Source organism: Chrysemys picta, chromosome 20 (genome assembly GCF_011386835.1).
Source record: "Chrysemys picta bellii isolate R12L10 chromosome 20, ASM1138683v2, whole genome shotgun sequence".
Classification (NCBI taxonomy): Eukaryota; Metazoa; Chordata; order Testudines; family Emydidae; genus Chrysemys; species Chrysemys picta.
Genome location: NC_088810.1, coordinates 5538523 through 5555974, shown reverse-complemented (window position 1 = coordinate 5555974; position 17452 = coordinate 5538523). Strand labels below are relative to the sequence as shown.

The following is a 17452-nucleotide window of genomic DNA, read 5'->3' as shown; positions in this document are numbered from 1 at the left end:
AAAATTCTGAAAGAGAAACTAGTTGAGGACCTGGAGGGTAGTGGCAATTGCGATAAATTACAACATGGTTTTACGAAGGGCAAATCGTGCCAAACGAATCTGATCTCCTTCTTTGAGAAAGTAATGGATTTATTAGATAAAGGAAATGCGGTGGACCTAATATACCTGGATTTCAGTAAAGCGTTTGATACTGTACCCCATGAGGAATTATTGGTTAAACTGAAAAACATGGGGATCGATATGAAAATCCAGAAGTGGATAAGGAATTGGTTACTGGGGAGAAAGCAGCGGGTTGTATTAAAGGGTGAACTGTCGGGTTGGAGGGAGGTTACTAGTGGAGTGCCTCAAGGTTCGGTTTTGGGACCCATTTTATTTAATCTATTTATAACTGACCTCGGAACCGATTGCAGGAGTGGGCTGATAAAATTTGCAGATGATATGAAGGTGGGAGGCGTTGTAAATTCGGAGGAGGACAGGGATATCCTGCAGGGAGACTTGAATGAGCTTGTGAATTGGAGTATCAGAAATAAGATGAAATTTAATAGTGAAAAGTGTAAGGTGATGCATTTGGGGATGACTAATAACAATTTTAGTTACAAGATGGGGACGCATTGGTTAGAAGTAACGGAAGAGGAGAAGGACCTAGGGGTCCTTGTAGACCGCAGGATGACTATGAGTCGACAATGTGACGTGGCGGTGAAAAAAGCCAATGCGGTCTTGGGATGCATTAGGCGAGGTATATCTAGTAGGGATAAGGAGGTCCTGCTTCCGTTGTACAAGGCGCTGGTGAGACCTCATTTGGAGTACTGTGTGCAGTTCTGGTCTCCCATGTTTAAAAAAGATGAACTCAAACTGGAACGGGTGCAGAGAAGGGCCACTAGGATGATCAGAGGAATGGAAAACCTGTCGTATGAAAGGAGACTAGAGGAGCTTGGGTTGTTTAGTCTGACAAAGCGAAGGCTGAGAGGGGATATGATTGCTATCTTTAAATATATTAGAGGGATTAATACAAGGGAGGGAGAAGAATTATTCCAGCTTAGTACTAACGTGGATACCAGAACGAATGGATACAAACTGGCCGTGGGGAAGTTCAGACTTGAAATTAGACGAAGGTTTCTGACCGTCAGAGGGGTGAAATATTGGAACGGCCTTCCGAGGGAAACGGTGGGGGCGACGGACCTGTCTGGTTTTAAGATAAAGTTAGATAAGTTTATGGAGGGAATGGTTTAATGGTAAAACATAGTAGTCAAGGAAAGCCAAGCAATGGTGGGTAAATAGTATAATGGCTAACAGGGGTCGGGCTGGAGACTCTTGCCTATATGCTCGGGGTCTTACTGATCGCCACATTTGGGGTCGGGAAGGAATTTTCCTCCAGGGCAGATTGGCTGAGCCTCTGGAGGTTTTTCGCCTTCCTCCGCAGCATGGGGCAGGGATCTCTAGCAGGAGGGTCTCTGCCGATTGCAGTCACTAAAAACAGGATTGGGGACTTCAACAGCTGACTCCAGGGAAGGGGTAGGGACGGTTTTATGGCCTGCAGCATGCAGGGGGTCAGACCAGATGATCATAATGGTCCCTTCTGACCTTAAAGTCTATGAGTCTATGAGTCTATTCCCTCCTGTACCAGGGCCCCCATATCATCCTTCCACCCTTCCAAAGAATATTTGTCTGTGCCTATGTTAATGCTACCAGATCATGTCATCACACTACAAACCATTGGGGTTGTATCTCCACTAACATCCCCACCAGCTGCTAAACCACATTAGATTTACCTGCAGAAACCCGATAAAAGTATGTCAAATTATGAATGGGAAAGAGTAGGTGGAAAGGAAGCTTCTGTTTTCCTTGCCTTGTAATAGAACAACAAGGGGTTATTCAATGAAATTGAATGGAGGCAAATTCAAAATGGAATCAAAGATCACATAATGTGTAATAACGAGGGCTCCCAAGAGATTAAAAAAAATAATCACAGTTAATCGCACTGTTAAACAATAACAGAATACCATTTATTTAAATATTTTGGAGGTGTTCTACATTTTCAAATATATTGATTTCAGTTACAACACAGAATACAAAGTGTACAGTGCTCACTTTATATTTATTTTGATCACAAATATTAGCACTGTAAAAAACAAAAGAAATAGTATTTTTCAATTCACCTCTTACAAAGACTGTAGTGCAATCTCTTTACCATTAAAGTTGAACTTACAAATGTAGAATTATGTACAAAAAATAACTGCATTCAAAAATAAAACAATGTAAAACCTTAGAGCCTACAAGTCCACTCAGTCCTATTTCTTGTTCAGCCAATCGCTCACACAAAGAGCCATTACAAACATTGAATCTATCTCCCCATGTAAGTATTCTCACACTTGCTTCTTATCAAACTGTCTGTACTGGGCTATCTTGATTATCATCTCAAAAGTTTTTTTTTCTCTTACTTAATTGGCGTCTCAGAGTTGGTAAGACAACTCCCACCTGTTCATGCTCTCTGTATTTGTAGAAATACCTCCGTTATATGTTCCATTCTATGCATCCGAAGAAGTGGGCTGTAGCCCACGAAAGCTTATGCTCTATTAAATTTGTTAGTCTCTAAGGTGCCACAAGTACTCCTGTTCTTTTTTCAAAGAAGTTTATTTACATTTGCAGGAGATAATGCTGCCTGCTAATTGTTCACAACGTCACCTGAATGTGAGAACAGGTGTTCGCGTCTCAGTATTGCAGTCAGCGTCGCAAGATGTTTACATTCCAGATGTGCTAAAGATTCATAGGTCCCTTCATGCTTCATCCACCATTCCAGAGGATGTGCGTCCATGCTCATGACAGGTTCTGGTCGATAACAATCCAAAGCAGTGCGGACAGAAGCAGGTTCACTTTCATTATCTGAGTCACATGCTATCAGCAGAAGGTTGATTTTATATTCTTGGTGGTTTGGGTTCTGTAGTTTCTGCATCAGCGTGTTGCTCTTTCAAGATTTCTGAAAGCACGCTCCACACATCATCCCTCTCAGATTTTGGAAGGCACTTCAGATTCTGAAACCTTGGGTCGAGTGCTGTAGCTATCTTTAGAAATCTCATATTGATAACGTCTTTGCTTTTTATGAAATCTTCAGCAAAAGTGTTCTTGAAACGAACAACATGTGCTGGGCTACCACCCGAGACTGCTATAAGATGAAATATAGGACAGAATTTGGGTCACACAGAGTAGGAGACATACAGTTCTCCCCCAAGGAGTTCATTCACAAATTTAATTAGCGCATTATTTTTTTAACGAGTATCATCAGCATGGAAGCATGTCCTCTGGAATGGTGGCTGAAGCATGAAGGGGCATACGAATGTTTAGCATATCTGGCATGTAAACACCTTACCATGCCGGCTACAAAAGTCCCATGCGAACGCGTGTTCTCACTTTCTGGTGACATTGTAAATAAGAAGTGGGCAGCATTATCTCCCGTAAATGTAAAGAAACTTGTTTGTCTTAGCGATTGGCTGAACAAGAAGTAGGGCTGAGTGGACTTGTAGGCTCTAATGTTTTGCATTGTTTTGATTTTGAATGCAGTTATGTAACAAAAAAATCAAAATTTATAAGTTGCATTTTCATGATAAGGAGATTGCACTACAGTACTTGTATGAAGTGAACTGAAAAATACTATTTCTTTTGTTTAGTATTTTTACAGTGCAAATATTTGTAATAAAAATAATAATAGAAAGTGAACAGTGGACACTTTGTATTCTGTGTGGTAATTGAAATCAATATATTTTAAAATGTAGAAAAATATCCAAAAATTTAATAAATTTCAATAGGCATTCTATTGTTTACCAGTGCTATTAAAACTGCGATTAATCGCGATTCATTTTTTTAATTGTGATTAATTTTTTTGAGTTAATCGCTTGAGTTAACTGCAACTAATCGAGAGCCCTAGTAACTACACTGTTGAACTCCTTGTCACAGGATGTTCTTAAGCCAAGAATGTAGGTGAGTGGAGATTTATGTGGATAAAATTAAATGGGATTGGGGGGTGATGTTCGGGAAAGGTAAAGCAAGTGATGCTTGTACACACAATGTGTCTGTGCAGTGCCTGGCACAACAGGGCCCTGATCTCAGCTGGGGCTGGGACTGTCTCTCCCTGTTTGTGTGTCCTGATCTCATCTGCCTCCTAGTCATTACCGTGAGTCAGATCACAAAAAGTAATCATAATCTGATCCGGTATGGGAATTCCCTGGGCTACTTGGTGATACCACCCAGCTCTGTAACACACAGATCCACAGGGAATAACCAGGTAAGTACTGAAAAGGCAGGGACTTGGGGTTCAGTCATGTACCTCTAGCCCTACAGTACAGCCTGCTAGGATCTGGAGAGACGTCTCCCTGAACAGTGGGGAATCAGCAAGAGTGATCCTGCGAATCTCCTACAGCGAGGTATTTTAGGGAGAGTGACCATGTGAAGAAATGTCCTTTCTGGCTGACGTGAACTATCTTTCTTATAAAAAGAACAGGAGTACTTGTGGCACCTTAGAGACATAAGCATAAACATGCTGTCTGTATGTGTGTATATATATCTCCTCAATATATGTTCCATTCTATATGCATCCGAAGAAGTGGGCTGTAGTCCACGAAAGCTTATGCTCTAATAAATTTGTTAGTCTCTAAGGTGCCACAAGTACTCCTGTTCTTTTTGCGGATACAGACTAACACGGCTGCTACTCTGAAACTTATCTTTCTTATATCACCGTATCTGAACAGCAAACGGCTAAAGCTCTTGTTCTGAGGTGATGCCCGGTCAGACTCTAAACAGGCTCCTATTGTTTGTCCACTGGACAAGTCACTTGGTTTTTAAGAATGGGAACAGTCAGTCATTAAGAGGAGGAAGCAGAACCCATGGCTCTTATCAGCGTGAGATCGGTGCCTGCCAGAGGTGAACAAGGGCAGACAGGGAGAACAGGCTGGCAGGTGTGGATGTGTTTTCAGAAGAGCTCTTGCATGAAAGAGCTGTGCCAACATAGCAATGCCGCCAGCGACAGGTAAAGGTGGGGTGTGTCCAGCGAGGCAAAGAGGGGCCTCAGTAGCTCTTTGTTGTACTAGGATTGGGTCCTGGTTGTGGGCTGAGAGAGAGAAAACAGAGGCCCAGATTCTCAGGCCTTGTCTATACAAGAAAGATCCATTATTTGACCAATGGTGGGATTTTAATCTGAGTTAGTTCAACCATGAAAACCCCTGTGTGGAGGCTCTTCTTTCCATTCAAATCAGGTTTATGTTGCGTTATCCTAAATCAGTGGTCCCCAAACTCTTTTACCTCGCACCCCCCGCTTACTCCTATATGTGCCCCCCCCCACCCACCAGGAGCGGGTCGCAGGTCGGGGAGGGGGCACGTGGCAGGGGTAAGGGGGCTGAGGATGGGGTCACAGCTGCGGGCAGGGGCGGATCCCCAGACACTGGGCTGAGAGCGGATGCCCTGGTGTAGGACCGCCAGCTGGGACCCTGGGTGCGGGCCCGGCGGCTAGTAGTGGATCCCTGGGTGCGTGGCTGGCAGTCAGGATGGGACTAGGGGCAGAGCTGAGTGGAGCTCTATCCCCACCCCACATGGGGGCTGGCCTGTGCCCCAGCAGTGCCCCCAAATGTTCCCCTGCACTCCTCTAGTGGGGGGTGCCCCGCAGATTGGGGACCTCTGTCCTAAATTGACCAGGAATCGGTTTCAGCTGAACTAAATACATCACTGCTAAACTGAAACAAGTATCCACCAAACATTCTGTAGCTCTGGTTCAACTGACCCCCTTTACACTGCTCGGTCTCTCTTCAATACTTTCGTGGCCCCTGCCACCCTAATAGCTGGGAAAGTCACAATCATTAATGTATTTCTCCTATAGACCTCCCCATGAGGTAGCAAAGTGCTGCTACCCTCATTTTGCAGATGGCAAACGGAGAGCCTACGTGATTTCCCCAAGGTCACACAAAAGCTCTGTAGCAGAGTAAGGAATTGAACTCGTGGGTTAGGGCCCTAACCACTGGACCAGGCTTCCTGTCTAAAGGCCTTAAAATGGGTGTGAGTTGAAGGCACCTTTATGTCGCCATTAGGTTCAAAAGGACCTTACAGTGCATCTTCACTGCAGGGTTAATTTAAGTTATCTACATTCAAGTTACACCTCTCCAGTGAGAGCAGCAACGCTTTAAAATCCCCCTCCCGCTGCTATATCCACACTGACGCTGCACTCACCCCTGTGTGACGCTAGGGTTGCTGGGGCCACATCTCCTGGTTCTTTGACCGGTAGTAAACTGAGCTGCTCTATGGAGACTTTCCTAGTGAATTGCGGAACAACTTTTGCGCAATTAGTCTGTGGAACTCATTGCCACAGGATGTTGTTGAGCCAAGAACTTGGCTAGACTGGACATTCAACTGGATAAAATTATATGGCATGGGGGGGATGATATTGGGGGGAGATAAAGCAAGTTCTGCCTGTATACATTGTGTGTTTGTGCAGCACGCGGCATAACGGTACCCTTGTCTCTGGTGGGGCAGGGACTGTCTCTCACTCTGCGGCTATGCGACGCCTGGCACAATAGGGTCCTGATATGGCCCTCTAGTCGCTACCAGAATACAGATAATAAATAATTATAATAATCTGATCCGGTATGGGAATTCCTACATGATTTCCCTGGGCTATTTGGTGATACCACCCAGCTCTGTGCCACACAGATCCACTGGGAATAACCGGGTAAGTACTGAAAAGGCAGGGACTTGGGGCTCAGTCGTGTACCTCAAACCCTAGAGTACCAGGAGCTGCACAGCCTGCTAGAATCTGGAAAAAAGTCTCCCTCATACTGAGGAATCAGCAGGAGTGATCCTGAGAACCTCCTGCTGCAAATCCTCTTAGGGTGAGTTACCCACGCCAAGGTAGGGGCGCCATTTCCAATTTTGGTGTGTGGGGAAGAGAGGGGCAACTTTTCCGGTGATTCATGGGGCTACTTAGGCACTTGCAAACTAGTTTTTTGACAGATAACTTATCAATTAGCTGACAATAATTTTCTTTCCATTATAGAAGAAAGAAAATGAAATAAATATTAGACCCACACAGCTCTAATAACAACATGTTCTGACATCTTGTGGCAAGTCACTTAAGGGACACTGGTTAGCTTTAAATTTTTAATGTATATTCTTATTTTATTACTAACTCTGTGGAGAGAGAGACCCCGTCAGGACTCCTGGGTCCTATCCCAGCTCTGGGAGGAGAGTGGAGGTCTATCGGCTTACAGCGGGGAGCAGATATATCTGGGTTCTATATAAGAACATAAGAACCGCCATACTAGGTCAGACCAAAGGTCCATCTAGCCCAGTATCCTGTCTTCTCACAGTGGCCAGTGCCAGGTGCTTCAAAGGGAATGAACAGCACAGGCAATCATCAAGTTGCCCTGTTGCCCACTTCCAAGTTCTGGCAACCAGAGGCGAGGGACATGCAGAACATCGTGTTGGATCCCTGCCCACCCTGTCTAATAGGTCCAGCAATGGCTATCCTCCATGAACGTATCTAGTTCTTATTGGAACCCTGTTATAGTTTTGGCCTTCACAACATCCTCTGGCAGAGTTCCATATGTTGACCGTGAAGAAATACTTTTTTTGGTTTTGTTTTAAATCTGCTGCCTATTAATTTCATTGGGTGACCCCTGGTTCTTGTGTTATGTGAAGGAGTCAACAAACTTTTTTCCACACCAGTCATGATTTTATAGACCTCTATCATATCCAAGCTGAAAAGTCCCAGTCTTATGAATCTTTCCTCATACAGAAGCTGTTCCATACCCCTATCATTCCTGTTGCCCTTCTCTGTACCTTTTCCATATCCACTATATCTTTTTTGAGATGGGGCGACCACATCTGTACATAGCATTCAATACATTGGCGTTCTGTGGATTTATATAGAGGCAATATGATATTTTTCGCTGATGATCATTCCCTCTCCTAATGATTCCCAACATTCTGTTTGCTTTTTCAATTGCCACTACACACTGAGCAGATGTTTTCAGAGAACTCTCCACAATGACTCCAAGGTCTCTTTATTGATGGGTTCAGCTAACTTAGACCCCATCATTTTACATGTATAGCTGGGATTATATTTTGCCAAGTGCATTACTTTTCACTAATCAACACTGAATTTCTTCTGCCATTTTGTTGCCCACTCACCCAGTTTTCTGAGATCCCTGTGTAACTCTTCACAGTGTGTTTTGGACTTAACTATCTTGAGTAGTTTCGTATCATTTGCCAATTTTACCACCTCACTGCGTACCCTTTTTCCAGATCATTTATGAATATGTTGAGTAGCACCGGTCCCAGAACAGACCTCTGGGGAACACCGCTATTGACCTCTCTCCATTCTCATCTTCATTCCTAACCTTTGTTTCCGATCTTTTAACTGACGTGCCAGGCAGTGCCTTTAGGATCATCTAATGATCCTGAATTTACTTGAATCATAATCTTGTTGTTAACTTAATCACCCTGCCTCTCTTTATAAACAAACTCCCTGCCCCAAAGGCTCTGCTGCTCCCAGGTTCCCAGCTCATCACATCTCACACTCAAGCTGTTCCGGTTAAGAGCTCCATCTGGGGCTAGGGTGAGTTGACCTCCCCTACGAAACTCGGCGTGAGGGTTAGGGCCCTGCCCTGCCCCCCGTAAATGGTGCCCCTGCTATGAGGCCTGGTCTACGCTCACAGTCAAGTAAACGGAAGCTGCCCTGTGTCGACCTGCTTGTGTAAATGTCTTCATTTAAATTTGGCTCTCACCGATATAGAGAGGCACTTATGTGCCGATATAGAGAGGCACATTAGTGCCTCTCTATATCGACTTAATAACCCCACCTCCCTGGGCAATGTGGAGTCATGGTTGATGTAATTAGGTCGACGCAGTGTCAGTGTAGACACTGTTGCTTAGATCAACTGTTACTGGCTTTCAGGAGCCGTCCCAAAATGCCCCACACTAACAATACAATTGATACAAGCGCTCCTGCTGAGGACGCGCACACCTGACATAAGGAGCCAAACGTGCACACCCAGAAGCCATTCAATAACTGCGGTGTCTGTATGCCAACATACAGTTAGGTCGACATCATTCTGTAGTGTAGACATGGCCTAAGAAATGTCCTTTCTGGCTGACGTGGACTATCCTTGTTATATCATCATCTCTGAACGACAAACAGCTAAAGCTCTTGTTCTGAGGTGATGCTGCTCAGACTCTAAACAGGCTCCTGTTGTTTGTCCACTGGACAGTTCATTGGGTTTTTAAGAATGAGAACAATCAGTCATTAAGAGGAGGAAGCAGAACCCATGGCTCTTGTCAGCGTGAGATCGGTGCCTGCCAGAGGTGAACGAGGGCAGACAGGGAGAACAGGCTGGCAGGTGTGGATGTGTTTTCAGAAGAGCTCTTGCATGAAAGAGCTGTGCCAACATAGCAATGCCGCCGGCGACAGGTGAAAGATGGTGTGTCCAGCGAGGCAAAGAGGGGCCTCAGTAGCTCTTTGTTGTACTAGGATTGGGTCCTGGTTGTGGACAGAGAGAGAGAAAACAGAGGCCCAGATTCTCAGGCCTTGTCTATACAAGAAAGATCCATTATAACCAATGGTGGGATTTTAATCTGAGTTAGTTCAACCATGAAAACCCCTGTGTGGAGGCTCTTCCTTCCATTCATATCAGGTTTATGTTGCGTTATCCTAAATCAGTGGTCCCCAAACTTTTTACCTCGCACCCCCCTTGCTCCTGTCTGGGTCCTCCCCCTCCCCCCGCCAGCTGGGAGCAGGGTCACAGCTTAGGGAGGGGTGATGTGGACAGTGGTAAGGTGGCCGAGGTTGGGGTCACAGCTGGGGGCAGGGATGGATCCCCAGACGCAGGGCTGAGAGCTGATGCCCGGGCACGGAGCTGCCAGCCAGGAGCCATCCCAAAATGCCCCACACTGACAATAGAATTGATACAAGCGCTCCTGATGAGGACGCGCACCCCTGATATAAGGAGCCAAACGTGCACACCAACAAGCAATTCAATATCTGGCCCGGCAGCTAGTAGCGGATCCCTGGGTGCGTGGCTGGCAGTCAGGGCAGGACTAGGAGCAGAGCTGAGTGGCGCTCTATCCCTCTATTTACTGCTCTCCTTTCTGAAAATTAACCATTTATACCCACCCTTTGTTTCCTATATTTTAACCAGTTACCAATGCATGAGAGTACCTTCCCTCTTATCCCGTGGCAGCTTACTTTGCATAAGAGCCTTTGGTGAGGGACCTTGTCAACGACTTTCTGAAAATCTAAGTACACGATATCCACTGGATTCCCCCTTGTCCAAATGCTTGTTGACCACCTCAATGAATTCTAGTAGATTGGTGAGGCATGATTTCACTTTACTAAAACCATGTTGACTCTTCCTGTAATTGCCGGGATCACCTCTGGAGCCCTTTTTAAAAACTGGCCTCACATTAGCTTTCCTCCAGTCATCTGGTACAGAAGCTGATTTAAATGATAGGTTACAGACTACAGTTAGCAGTTCTTCAATTTCACATTTGAGTTCCTTCAGAACTCTTGGGTGAATCCCATCTGGTCCTGGTGACTTATTGCTGTTTAATTGATCAATTTGTTCCCAAACCTCCTCTAATGATACCTCAATCTGGGACAGTGTATAGTTATGGTTGATGTAATTAGGTTGACACAGTGTAAGTGTAGACAATGTGTTGGTTAGATCAACTGTTACTGGCTTTCAGGAGCCATCCCAAAATGCACCACACTGACAATAGAATTGATACAAGTGCTCCTGATGAGGACGCGCACCCCTGATATAAGGAGCCAAACGTGCACACCAACAAGCAATTCAATATCTGGGCTGGCTGTATGCTGACATTCAGTTAGGTTGCAATAATTTTGTAGTGTAGACGTGGCCTAAGAAATGTCCTTTCTGGTTGCTGACGTGAACTATCCTGGTTATATCATCATCTCTAAACGGGAAACGGCTAAAGGTTTTGTTCTGAGGTGATGCTGGTCAGTCTCTAAACAGGCTCCTGTTGTTTATCGATTGCACAATTCACTTGGTTTTTAAGAATGGAACAGTCAGTCATTAAGAGGAGGAAGCAGAACCCATGGCTCTTATCAGCGTGAGATCGGTGCCTGCCAGAGATGAAGAAGGGCAGACAGGGAGAACAGGCTGGCAGGTGTGGATGTGTTTTCAGAAGAGCTCTTGCATGAAAGAGCTGTGCCAACATTGCAATGCCGCTGGCGACAGGTGAAAGATAGTGTGTCCAGCGAGGCAAAGAGGGGCCTCAGTAGCTCTTTGTTGTACTAGGATTGGGTCCTGGATGTGGACAGAGAGAGAGAAAACAGAGGCCCAGATTCTCAGGCCTTGTCTATACAAGAAAGATCCATTATTTGACCAATGGTGGGATTTTAATGAGAGTTAGTTCAACCATGAAAACCCCTGTGTGGAGGCTCTTCTTTCCATTCAAATCACGTTTATGCTGCGTTATCCTAAACTGACCAGGAATCGGTTTCAGCTGAACTAAAACACAACACTGCTAAACCAAAAGCAGGATCCACCAAACAGTCTGTAGCACTGGTTCAACTGACTCACTTTACGTTGCTCTGTCTCTCTTTGGTGCTTATGTGGAAATGTTGGAAGGATTAAAAACCTGCGTCTTAGGTCTTACCCCAACGTCGAACTGTTATGGATAAGGATGAGACTTTCGTGGGGGCAGATTCTCCCACATCGGCTAATGCAATGGGGAAACTTGGATAACTCTCAGCCTTCTCTTGCTACACTATTGTTAGTCAGTAAACCAGGAGCTGAGTACAACCAAAGGAAGCCTACTCCACTGATGTCTCTGAGAATGCTTGGGAGCGCCTCTGATTTTATTACTTGCTACATTCATGCCTCCAGGGTGGCTTTTGGGACTCAGGTTATGGAGGGAGGGTCATCCAGTGGTTAGAGCATTAGCTTAGGACTCAGAACAGCACAGGTCAATCCCCTGCTGTGTCACAGACTCCTGTGTGACCTTGATTATGTTATTGAGTAGCTCTGTGCCTCAGTTTCCCATCTTTAAGAGAGGGATAATAGCACTGCCCTTCTTTGCAGGGGTTTTGGAGGTTAAGGATATGAAAGTTTGGCCGATACTTCAGCTATGGGGAGCCATATCTGCACCCACGGTAGACACATGTCCAGTGTGGGGGGCAGGCCTTTCACAGAGGGAAAAAAGAAATGTTCATGACCTGAACAGGTCAGTAAAGTGGCAGGAGTTGCAGGCTACAAAGTCTAGGCAATAATGGGAGGGTAAAGACAGTCTTGTTGGTTCTATTGGACAGAGCTAGTGGTACAAGATGATGGGCTTGAACGAGGAGGGTAAGATCAGACTCATTGCCCCTTCAAGGGAACAGCCGTAGGGCCTGGGAGTAATTGAGAGGCTGCAGGGCTAGGGATGGGATATTTGGTTAGTTAGCAGACACTGTGGGCATGGGGATTGGGGAAGATGAGGAAGATAAAGCAGGTTCTGCCTCTCCATGCTAGAAAGGAAAAGATAAGTCACTTTGATATCAAATTTAGGGAGAATAAGAGTTCATTCTTCCAGCTGAAGTTGGATCCTGGCCTTTGAAAGCAGAAATCAGATTCCACAGGGTGAGTTTCGGTGATAAATGAAGTGTCTGACCTTTCCTTGTTGATAAAGGTGATTGGTCTCCTCGACAATGCGGGCATTGAGTTTGGGCAATCAAGCTTGTAATGTCCCGTACCACACATGGTATAAATACAGAAGCTAAACCCTCCAGCTGCACACTGGGGATATCAGGACCTGGAAGAACCTTTCCGAAGCCAAGATGAAGCTCCAGATTGTGGCTGCCGTTCTCCTCGTCACCATCCTTTCCCCAAAGACAAGCAGCGCGCAGGTGGCCGCACAGGTAAAGATGCCATCACTGCTAGCAGTATGAGACTTTCTATTATAATGATGGTTTTCTCTGTGAAATAGGATGTGAAATGGCTTCTCTTTCCTCTCTGTCCAAAGGTGAATTGTTCTTGGACAGTGTCTTAGCACTGTGCTGAGTTTGAATTGGCTGAGTACTGTAACGGGGGGAGGAGATTAAAGGATTTTCCTCACTTATTAAGAAAATTCTTTAGATCTGTTATTATGCTTCGATATCCCCAACGCGCATTTTGTTCCAAAGTTCAGATTCGATGTGTCCATACGGTTCAAAGTGGTTTGTGTGCTGGAGAAATAGAGAGACCCTCACTGATTGACATTAGCTTACTCTGCCATTTCCACTACACATCTGGCCAACTTGTGCCCCGGTGGTCAGCGATTTGGGGTGGGGGTGGGTTGAAATTTATCACCTAAAACACCTTATTTTTAACCAGAAATGATTTTGTTTTTTCAAAATGAAAATTTTCATGGAAAAGAATAAATGAATGAAAACCAAAAAACAAAATATGTTTTGAGTTTTGGCTTTTGATTGCCCACCCCCCACCCTGAGTGGCAAAGCAACCGTGAGAAATTTTTTGTCATTTAAAACAAAAACAAAAACGTAGTTTCTCCAGTGTACATGTAACTCCACCGACAGGAGAGTGAGTCTGTCGGCTTACTGAACATATCAGTTTAGGTAGGCTGGCAGATTGCTCCTAGTGTAGACCTGGCCTAATGAAACTATTTCCAATGTGAGGAATCGCTATATTTAAACAATATTGGAGAAAGAGCAGGAGCAAGTAACTCCGAACTATTTCCTTGCAGGGGTCCTTGGGCGCGAGTGCAGGCGTTGATGTACCAGTGAGTATTCAAAATTTACTTTGCTGTCAATCTCTTTAATGTTACCCCAGTTCCTCTTAGCAATCCCAAACCCGGAGCCCTGGGGTCAGTTGGAATAGCCTGGACAGATGTGGAAGGATTGGGGCAAAAGACAAAGGGAAGGGCTTCCAAGTCCTAAGGGGGCATGTAAGAGTTAATCCAGGTGTTCTTTGCGGTTTCAATTCTCTGATCATACTAGTACCTAGTTTGGTGGGTTTCTCTGGTCTCTGGTCTCTACAGCCATGAACAGATTCACTTCCCAGGTCAAGTCATACACATTGTGAGTTACAATTAAGCCCACTACTTCTCGCCCTATCTTCAGTGGACACGGAGAATAATTGATCACAGTCCTCTTTAGAACAACCCTTAATATATTTGAAGACTGTTATCGTGTCTCCCTCCTCAGTCCTCTTTTCTCAAGACTAAACATACCCCATTTTTTAACCTCTCCTCACAGGCCAAGTTTTCTAAACCTTTTACCATTTTTGTTGCTCTCCTCTGGACTCTCCGATTTGTTTACATCTTTCCTAAAGTGTGGTGCCCAGAACTGAAAACACTATTCCAACGGAGGCCTCCCCGGTGCTGAGCACAGTGAAACAAATACTTCCCGTGTCTTACATTCAACCCTCCTGTTAATATATCCCAGAATGATAATAGCCTGGTTTATATCTGCATCACATTGATGACTCAAATTCAATTTGTGACTCACAATAACCACCTGACCCTTTTCAAGGGTATTACCACCTAGCCAAGTATTCCTTATTTGTAGTTGGGAATTTGGTTTTTCTTTCCTAAGAGAAGTACTTTGCACTTCTCTATTGAATTTCCTCTCGGTGATTTCAGTCCAATTCTCCAATATGTCAAGGTTGTTTTGAATTCTAATTCTGGCTTCCAAGGTGCTTACAACTCCTCCCAGCTGGTATCATCTGCACATTTTATAAGTGTTTTCTCCACTCCATTATCCAAGTCATTAATGAAAATATTGAATAGTCTCGGACCCAGGAGTGACCACTGCAGAACGGCACTAGATACGCCCACCTAGCTTGACAGAGAACCACTGATACCCAGTCTTTCAACCAGTTGTGCGCACACATTATACCAATTTCACCTAGATCATGTCATTTCCCTTACATATTTAGCGAAAAGTGCAGATCTCATTCTTTCGGGGCTCAAGCACAGAGGATTTGGACTTGATTCCCAAAAGTGCTGAACTGCAATTAACTCCTCCCTCCATGTTCTATATGTGTTGAAAACAACAAACATGATTCTCAGCCATTTTTGAAAGGAGAAAAATGTAGAACTACTTGAAATTTGTCACTAATCTATTTTTTTTAACTAAAAATGAATTTTTTAAAAAGAAATTTCATGGAAAAAATTGTTTTTTTCTGTGGTTTTTTTTTGGATTTTTTCAATGAAAATAATTAAAACTAAAAGAAAAAAAGTTATGAGTTCTATTGTATAATTTTCTAGTCACCTTTTTCTAAAAGTGCTGAAACCCATTTTTTTTAAATCCCCCCAAAACACACTTATAACTTTTCCAAAACTGTAGAAAAAAGGGAAGGAGGGAGGGGAAATCGAAAATCCAATTATTTTTTCATTTCTGATTTTGTCAAATAAATGAAAAAAAATTATGGACAAAAATATTGACAATTTTTGCGGGCTGGTCTATGCTACAAAATTCTGCTAGAAGAGATATTTGAGCTGGAGTGTGAAAAAATCATCCTTCCTGGGCAACAACACAGCTATGCCAGAGAATCCCCAGTTTAGATGCAGCTACACCGACGGAGGGGTGATTCTGTTGTCATACTGAAAATTGATTGGGGAGATGATGTCCCTATATCGGCAGAAGACCTTTGCATTGAAAAGTGTGTTACTTCCTTTTTTCCTGACTTTTTAATGAAAATAATGAAAACTAAAAAGGAAAAAAGTTTTGAGCTTTGTTATTTGATTCCTAAGACCCATTTTGCAAAAAGATTTGAAATGCTGTTTTGCTTTGAAATGTCCCCACGACACACTTATAATTTTTCAAAGAGCTCCAGAGAAGAAGAAAGAAGGAAGGGGGGAATAAATGAAAAAAAAATCTTTTTCATTTCTGATTGTTCAAAAAAACACGTTGACAATATTTTGACAAAAATTCATTTTGAAAAATTTGAACCTTCTCTAATTCTTATCTTGAGCAGTCAGACTCGAGAAAGGAAGCGCCAAAATTCCCGATTCTGGAGGTTAATCTGACCCCTAAGAAGCAAGGGTAGGGAGGCTATTTCTCATCGCAGAGGTGTCTGTGGCCATGTCGGAAATACACACTTCTCCTGGCATAGCTCTATCAGTATGGGGTATGCCACACTGGAGTCTTGTATCCAGTTTTGGGCCCCCCACTACAGAAAGGATGTGGACAAATTGGAAACAGTCCAGGGGAGGGCAATGAAAAGGATCACATGACTAGAAGGGTGATTCTGTCAGCACACCGAAAGTCGAACAGGGAGGTGGAGTGCCTATATTGGCAGAAAAAGCCCTTCTGTTGGCATGCACAGCAGGGGCAATGCAGTGCAATGCAGACATAGCTGTATTTTGCTTTGTGGGGGGGGGAATATGCCCAAAAGCGCACTAATATACCGGTATCGCTTTACTGGCAAAGCGCTCCTACTGTAGAACCGACCTGGGAAACTATTGCCATTGTGAGGAATCAGCTATTGAAATGATACTGGAGAAAGAGCAAGGTGAAGTAACTCCTAACTATCTCCTTACAGCGTGTCGTGAGTCCAGTTGGAGAAGCTGCTGGGGTGAGTACTGTAGATTTACTTTATTGTCAGGCTGTTTTATATTATCTCAGTACCTCTTAGCAAGCCCGAACCCTGAGACCTATGGAAAATTGGAGTACCCTGGACACATGTTCAAAGACTGCCGCTAAACACAAAGCAATGGGCTTCCAAGTCCCATGGGTCATGGAAGTGTTAATCCAAGTGTTCTTTGCAGTTTCAATGCTCCCATTATACTGGGTTCCTGTGGGCTCCATTCATTATAATCACTTCCCAGGTGGACTCATACATACTGTGAGCTGTGATACACTGGGAATCCTGCATGCGAGAGACTGGAGATCATAGTATCACCTTGGGCAATCCCATACATGGCCTCATCTATACAAGGAGCAGATCCCAAGCTGGTGTAAATTAGTGATGCTCTATCAAAGTAAGTGGAGACAGATCGCCGGGTGTAAATCAACCATCGCTCCAGTAAAGTCAGAGGGGCCAGATCCCCTTCTGGTGTAAATTATCCAGAGCTTCACTGGAGTCAATGGGCCAGATTCCAAATGGATGTAAATCAGCATTCCTGTCTTGGAGTTAATGCTCCAGGCTAAACCGAGGTAGCTCCATTGGAGGCAGGACAGTGGTGAGCAGCGTCAGCGGTGCTGTGCCCGTGAGTCTTGCAAATTCACTTTGCTTAAAGAGTCTGTTACATTACCCTGAAACTTTTAACAGTCAGAGGCCAGATTAAATGGCGGAAGCCCATTCTCTTAACGGTTAGGGTTAGCAATTGTATTAGGCGAGAGATCCCTGGTGATCCTAGTCCCTCTCTTATTGGTCTGGTTTCCCATCATGTTCAGAATTTGGAGTTTCAGATGCTGCTTTAAGAATTGGTGGTCATAAGGCCAGCTATGATTACAGCCCCCTTACAAGCCATA

The 17452-nt window shown here is 44.3% G+C and overlaps 1 long non-coding RNA gene across 1 annotated transcript in view; it reads left to right on the top strand.

Moving 5' to 3' along the window:
• LOC135976848 (uncharacterized) overlaps positions 1-17452 on the top strand; it is a 1653704-nt gene that overhangs the window by 1552489 nt on the left and 83763 nt on the right. The window contains exon 3 of the long non-coding RNA XR_010594139.1: positions 16521-16553. This is a non-coding gene — a long non-coding RNA (uncharacterized LOC135976848). The remainder of the gene's footprint in view (positions 1-16520; positions 16554-17452) is intronic.